This window comes from Micropterus dolomieu, linkage group LG15 (assembly GCF_021292245.1).
Source record: "Micropterus dolomieu isolate WLL.071019.BEF.003 ecotype Adirondacks linkage group LG15, ASM2129224v1, whole genome shotgun sequence".
NCBI classification, from domain to species: Eukaryota; Metazoa; Chordata; class Actinopteri; order Centrarchiformes; family Centrarchidae; genus Micropterus; species Micropterus dolomieu.
This window is the reverse complement of record NC_060164.1, coordinates 16362726-16370835: the sequence shown is the minus strand read 5'-3', so window position 1 is coordinate 16370835 and position 8110 is coordinate 16362726. Positions and strand designations below refer to the sequence as shown.

General features: G+C 44.6%; 1 pseudogene; it reads right to left on the bottom strand.

Annotated features, from left to right (window-relative positions):
- Positions 1-813: 813 nt before the first annotated feature.
- Positions 814-1949, bottom strand: LOC123984510 (annotated as a pseudogene).
- Positions 1950-8110: the final 6161 nt, after the last annotated feature.

Here is an 8110-nt window from a genome sequence, read left to right as displayed (position 1 = left end):
TTTTTTATATAGATTATTTGTGATATTTCCGTTTATATTACTTTGGGTTGGATTTTTCATTGGTCCCAACAGATTCGGATGGTAATATCTGTCTCTTGGAGCCTCCTTTCCCAACAGAACCCCAGGCAGTTGTAAGTAGGCAACTCAATACACCATAAATTATGACAAATCGTATTATAAAGTGTACTCTATGAAATGCTCATCTTCACAGGATGATAGGGATGAAGAAACCGTTTCAGGCCTACAGAGGTAATGTTAATATTATGTGTCTACACATCAAACAATCTACACATTCACATTTATTCACATTTTTATGTGGAGTAGCCTATAGAATCTAAGTTTATGTCTATAAATGGTCATTCTTATCTCAACCCCCCAGAGTGTAGAAGAACAGCAGGAGGAAGGCCCATCAACTTCTGGTGCACAGATGAGCACAGTTCAGTGATTTACAGTAAATGCCACAGTTTAATTCTGAATTTTAGAACTACATGATGTAACTCTAATCTACTATTAATTAAAAATTTCAGTTGCCAGTTAAGGAGTTATATAGACTTCTTCTTATTAAAAAGAAAAAAACAGCAAAGAACTTGTATACTTGGACCGCCAGATCCAAAAGGCAGATCTGGAAATTGAGATTCTGAAACAAAAGCTAGAGATGAATGTATGGTCACAGGTGAATTCTAGGAAGTATTGAAACTATATTAAAATCTAACTTTTTTTTTTTTGTAGGAAATGAAGAACACCATATAAATTGCTGTGATTTTGTGTTTATTCATTTTTGTTTTTTTGTTTTTGTGGTGGTGGATATCATGATTAATCTGAGAAGACATTGCAGAATATCATATCCCGGACTACCCTTCCATCCTGGAAATCTGCAGGGTTGATGGGGTCTTCCTCAGGGTCTTGTAATTGTAGGGCAGGGTGTTGCTCCCCTCTAATTATGGCAATATTATGGAGAACAACACATGCCAAAATAATGTCGCAGGCCCTTTCAGGAGTTACCCTGAGGTAACGTAGGCACTGGGAACGTGCTTTCAAAAGGCCTATGGTCATCTCCACCCGGGCTCTCGTCCTGCAGTGTACCACATTGAAGCACTGCTGTGGGCCTGGTTCAGGTTCTGGGTAAGGGGTAATAAGATTTGGTCGGCATGGGTAATCTCCCAGCAGAAAGCCATCAATCTCTCCTGTAAGAAAGTTCACATTGCTTTAGAGCTGCATTAAAATTCCCCTGTAAGTGTGTAGTGCATACATTGAAATATGTGTATAGGACATACATTTACTTACTCCTTTCCAGTCTGTTGCTCAGGGTTGACTCCCGATACATTCTTGAGTCATGAACAGAGCCGGGCCACTTGGCCTCCACATTTGTGATTATATGTGCAGCATCACATATGATCTTGATAGTGCAAAGAATGGGAGATGTTACAGTATTGTGATGTAGTTTTTGACCATTAGAAACAGTAGGCTGTCAGTGTACCTGCACATTAATACTGTGGATGGATCTCTGGTTGACATAGTCCACTTCATTTTCAGAAGGTGCAATGATCGGAATATGTGTGCCATTAATGCATCCAACCACATTCAGAAATCCTAAAGGGAATTCTGATTATTAGGTTACTTCCAGGGGTCGCAGCAAGATATTCTTAACTGAATGTCATTTATCAGGTTAGCCTCATTTAAACCGATTTATCCACTGACCTGCAATCCAGTGAAACTCCTCTTTGATGACTCTCACTGGTTTGTGCCCAGGAAACAACACAAAGGCACACTTTCCTTACCGCTCTGCAAACAGTAGCCTTACTAATATGTTCTGCATCCCCGATGTTATACAGCAAACTACCATTTGTAAAGAAACGTAAGGCAACGCAAAGCAACTGCTCGGATGTAAGAGCACGGCCACGATGGCTGATGTTTCTGATGTAAGGATGGATGAGATTAATTTCCCTCATTTCAGGGTTAACATACTCAGAGTTTTCACTTAACCTCCTTTCTGAAACGGGCCCCTGTACCTTTAGTGCATGCTTTAAGTGTTTACTCCTGGTCTGTGTACTTCTGTTCTTTTGCCCATGTCTGCTCTGAGTTCTTTTTAATCTTAGCTGCAGTCTGTGTTCCTTGTTGATGTTAGTTTATTTGTGATCTGTCTGCTTGTATTAGTTTATTTATATTACTCTGATATGTTTAGTGTTGAGTAATTTGTCTTTTCCCCCTCAGTAATCTGCCTGCCTGCCACTCTCTCGGTTTTCCCCTGCTCTCTCTGCCTGCCTGTGTCTCGTTAGTCTCATGTCTCTCACCTGTGTATCCCCACCCAGATCGTTAACCCTGTGTATATATGTTTGCCAGTCTTTGTCGAATGATAAGTGTTCTGCATGTTTCTGGACTGCCAGTTATTGCATTTTGGATTTAGCCTGTCTCCACAACCTGCAAGTTTTGTTCATGCCCGTTGTCTTGCCTTGTTTGTTGGAATTAAAATCCCTGAAATGCATCTCTGCTCCAGTGTCTTGCATTTGGGCTCTCTCCTGCTTTGCGCTCACCAAACCCTGACAGATTTACCCTGAATACGTTAGCCCTACATACATCCAGGTTCCTGCCTCTGGTCCCTAAAAGGAACAAGTAGCTTAGCTAACAATATTGGTTAATTACAGCGGGCTAAGTTATTAAATTGACATCATTACTGTATCTCACAGGACATTAACGTTATATCTCAGATCAGGCTTTCTATCTGACGGGCAGTTCTTTGGCAGTCCTAACTTCCTAACTTGGTCAGTTGTCACACAGTGTACCGGCCCTACTCTGCCTCAGATTGGCTGTTAAGTTTAGGCATTAGGGGTGACAATTGGTTAGGAAGAGCTAGTTGTAAAGTTGCAAAGCTCATGTGTTTACATGTTGGCTGTGGTAAACATACAGAAATTGCTCTTAATGGACCTGTTTCTTTTTTTCTAAGACAGACAGAAGGAGATTCATATCTTCTTTTTTTCACTTTTGCTGGTAGTCTTTTGTCCAGACCGTGTTTCAAAACTGAATGACAGCTAAACAGCTATTATTTCATTTAATAGAAAATGAGGTTTTCTGGGCACGTTTAACCGGTAGGAGACCCTGCAGACCCAGAACACATTGGAGGGATTACATATCCCATCTAGCCTGGGAACCTCTCGCAGTCCGCCAGGAAAAGATGGAGGACAAGGGTGAGGGGAGAAACAGACCTTGATAATGGGTGAAAGATGAATAAATGGATGGATATCAAAACATTTATGCTGTGAATGCATCAGGACAAACCAACAAGGCCTTTCTCATTTCAAGGGCTTCACAATCCTGTCTGCACTGGTCAGCTGTCCCATGGCATTCCGGTGATCATTCTCTACTTAAATACCACATACTGTCATATTTACACTGATCACAGGTAAATGATATGAATTTAGCTACCCAAAAAGCAAGTGGTAAGGTTTAAAGGAAAAAATTAACTCATACTGAATGTATTTAACATTAATCTAGTACACTATTTGCTAGTTGATTGTTCTTTTGTAGTTTGTATGATGCTTTGGCAATATTGTTGTTACACATTCATGCCAATAAAGCTAATTTGAATTGAATTGAATAGTCGAGTAACGTGTTGAAGTGAAATGTCAGGACTCCTACTATAAAGTCCAATATCATGGAATTTGTCCCAGTGGCATTTACACTTTGTCTGTCTCATTTGAGGGCAGCTTCCTGGTGATAAACTTTAAATCTTTGATGTTACAAGTTGTCAAGGGCCACCCACATGCACCATTAAGTTTAGCCTCTGTGAAGCTAGACTCTCGTTTGGGGAGGGGGAGCAGATTCAGGTTGTTTTGTGGCAGCATCCATCCTAGACAAGCTTGTCAATTTGTCACAAACTGGCCCAATTTAAAGGTTCAGTCTGTAATATTTAGGAGGATCTAATGACAGAAATGCAATATAATATTGATAACTAAGTTTTCAGTGGAGTATTAAAGACCTTACATAATAAATCATTATGTTTTTATTACCTTAGAATGAACCATTTCTATCTACATACACCACAGGTCCTCTTACAAAGACATTGTCATGTTGCGCTGCCATGTTTCTACACAGAGTTGGGGAGTAACGGATTACATGGAATGGCGTTACGTAATTAGGATACAAAAGAATAGTAACCATTCCAGTATTCCAGTGCAGAAAAAAATGTGTAATCAGTAGTAATCAGATTACAGGTACATTTTGTAATATCTGGGATTACTCAGGGATTCTTTTAAACAGAAAGTTCCCATGAAACAAAAAGCCGAGTGCTATTTGCTTCCGTATATCTATGTGTTACTGTAAAAAGACAAATCTATGGAGGGACTTGTTGCAGTTATTGATTGGTGGGAATTACAGAAGCGAGCTGAGTGTGTTACTCCCCCACTCCCCATGTGGGCAGACTGGTTTCAGCTCTTAGTAAGTAAATACCATAGTAAAAACGGCTGCTGGATTGGGACTGAGCACACCTTCCGAGGCTGGTAATACAGTGGTTTTCTTGCTGGGTTTGGCAGTTAGCAAACAGTTACAAATAGTAAAGCTACCATCAAGATCTTATGTCAATCAAGAAGCTCTGTAAATCACCTCGGTAGGGGAGACCGGGGGCAATTGTAACACACTCAATTTCTCCAAACAGAAACAAGCTACAGTGACACTTAATCTGCACATTCTCAGTAGGATTCTCTCTCTGCCTGTGGAAAAGGAGCAGGATCATTTCACCTCAGCAGAAGTTTTTAACAAAATACTGATTTTGAGGTATGAAAGTAAATTTTTGGATGTACAGTATTTTTCTTCTGGTGTCTAAAGTTTAAATTACTACAAATTTAAACAAACATAGATTTCATCTCTAGGTTATTGATTAACAATTAACACTAGCAAACAATGCTAGTATAGTTGTGGCTAGCGGGCATACAAGATTTTATCATGGCTGCAACATTGGGGGCAATTGCAACACTGTTCACTGATGTTCCAAGCCACATGGCCCAATGTAAGCAGCTTGTTTGTCTGTGTTGACTACTTTTGTTGGAAAGTGGACATATTTCACTAAATTTAAATGTAAAACTACATTAAAAAAGGGTGTATTAAAAGAAATGGATTTGTTCCAATTAATTAAATTAATTAACATAGGTCAACGTTCTTTGTATAAAATGATGTGTGTTTTATAGAAAGTGTGAATGTTATATAGGCCTAAGTCTGCAAAAGTAAAGTTCCTTTCATTTTCAGTTTGTCTATATAGTGGATTTAAAGTAGTTGATTGTATAAGACCCAGCAAAACCAAAGAGAATGACTAGTTCACTTGTGAAAAGCAATTTTATGAAGATAGAACAGCGAACTTATGGAGAGGATGCCTGACATCTAAAATAATTTGAACCATATAAAAACACTCTTAAGTAACATTAGCGGTAAAGTAATTACTTTGAGGTCGCCCTAGGCTTTTAGTTGACATACAGTGGGTTAATATGACTTATTGCCCCCTTGCTGGGGGCAATTGTAACACTCTGACTTCTTGCATTTAATTAACTATTATAGTATTTTTCTTATAAGTGAAAATACATCAATTATATTATTAATTAGTGCACATATATGTGTTTCTTGTATCAAAAGATGACTTGTGTATCTCAAGTAGTCTGTGAGTTATTAAGGAAAATATTACAATTGCCCCTGTTCTCACCTACTGTATTCTCTGTTGGTCTTAAATTGGTAACAGGCTTACCCGATACAGGGAACGTAATTGATATTTGCTGTTCAATCTGTTTTCCGTCCAAAAACAGCGGTCCTTTGTGTCAACAGAGACCATCTGGGGGCCGCTATCTTGGTGTGGTCGGCTTAGCCGTAAATTTCGTTTCTGTGTCAGATTGAAGAAGAGAAGAAGAGTTTGCTTTGGCGGATGAGGAGGTCTTTATCGGCCTCTGCTGGCTACCCGTAGGAGCTACACAGACATGCCGGATATCAATTGATTCGTCTCTTCAATATGAAGAGAAAGAGCCCACACAGTAGGATGTTCCCCTTCGAGGGAACTCGAACTGCGTCGGTGACGACACTATGAGAACGCCCCTGGGCGTGGCAGGGCTGAACTATGAATGAAACTACTCCAATCCTATTGGTGTTACTAGAACGTTAGTGTGTGACGGCGTAACCGGAGGGGGTATATAAGCACGCCGGCACATAAGACTCATTTGCTTCTTTCTATTCAGCAGGCACTCAGGCTATGTTTGGAAGCTCCATTTTCCTACCTGACATCGAGACGAAGCAGCAGAAGATCATGTCAAAGCGATTCCGACAGTGTGTCTTCCCTTGTGAGCGTTTCATCACAGAAGGTGATACCCATGGGATGTGCGTCTCATGCCTGGGGATGTCGCATGCTCAGGCGGCTCTCGAGGGGGCTGCCTGCGACCATTGCGAGGCCCTGACCCTGAGGGTGCTGAGGTCTCGAGCGGCTCTCTTCCTAGAGGATGGTCGGATGCGCTCCCCTTGTGGCACAGGCCCCGCGGTCGCTGAGGCGTCGCGGCGGCTCCGATCCTGGGGATCACAACGCGAGATCGCCGAGGGTGCCGGAACGGCTGAGGCCTTTATCCAGTCCTCGTCCGCGGAATCCTCCTCCCCTCGTCCCCGATCGGGAGCCCATTTCTCGGTTTCTCCCACTCGAGGGGCGAGTCCGGAAAGGCTGACACGATCTGGCTCTGAGGAGAGCCCTCTATGCTTAGCATAGAGGGAACGGAACGTCATCAGCCCTCGCCAGGATACGAGGAGTTGTTGGAAGTGGTGACGCGGGCTGTGGCCAAGCTGCACATTGATTGGCCACAGGCGGTGCAGTAGCCATCGGCAGGCAGCAAACTAGATGAGCGGTTTCTGCAACACTGAGCGCCACCCCCGCGTCGGCCCCTACCATTTTTTCCGGATCTGCACAACGAGTTGTGTAGATCATGGAATAAACCCTTCTCTGCGCGGCTGTCTACGTCCCCCCGGCTGGACTACGGCAACGTGACGGGAATCAGACAGCACGGCTACGGAGCGATGCCACGAGTGGAGGAGGCACTGGCTAGCTACCTCTCTCCCAACCTCGCCTCATCCCTCCGGATGCCGGCGCTCCCCACCAAGCCATGTCGGATGACGTCCGATTTGGTGGGCAAGGCCTACATGGCAGCGGGTCGAGCTGGTGCCAGCCTACATACGATGGCTGTCTTGCAGGCATACCAGGCCGATCTTCTTCGGGACTGTGACGTAGGGGGAGGTCCCTCTGAGGAGGACCTGACGGAGCTCCGTAGAGCGACGGACTTGGCTCTCCGTGTGACCAAGGAAACGGCCCGTTCCATCGGCCGATCCATGGCGGCTTTGGTGGCTACGGAGCGCCATCTGTGGCTCAACCTATCAGGCATCCGGGGGAAGGAGAGGGCTTTTCTCCTGGATGCGCCCCTCTCGCCTTCTGGCCTGTTTGGCGAAGCAGTGGATGCTGTCGTCAACAGGTTCCAGCACGCCACATCTCAGGGAGAGGCATTTGAGCGATATCTCCCCCGCCGGTCAGACTCCAGGACCGTGACGGCTCAGGAAATGCGGACGCAGCCTTCATCCAGCACCTACCGCCACAGCCAGAAGCAGAGCGTCGCTTCGCGGAATCCCCCTCAACCAACCTGGGACGCAAGACGGTGCTCTCGCCCACAGCCCCCCGGGAAGACGGATATGAGGACCGTCATTCAGTCTCGGCGGGCCCGGGGGAAGAGGTCCTGAGACCTCGAGTAGGGGGACCCACCACCACCCCACGCCTCCTCCCCCTCCCTGCCCCCCTTCCCCTGAGAGAGGCCGATCGAGGTCCCCTCTCTCATGGTGGCTCCAGCAACAGGCGTTGTGTCTCCCGCACACATCGAGTCCATTTTATCCTCAGTGACCAGAGTGCAGTTAGGCCGCGCCATCACTGTGAAACACTTTCAGAGGGTGTTGGGTCTTCTGGCAGCAGCGTCCAGTATAATACCTTCCGGACTACTGCACATGAAAGCCCTGCAGTTGTGGCTAAAATCCAAGGGATTCTCCCCGAGGGGAAATCCGCTCCGTCTGATACGGGTTACGAGCGGATGCCTTTGTTCCCTGTCCGTATGGAGGAAGC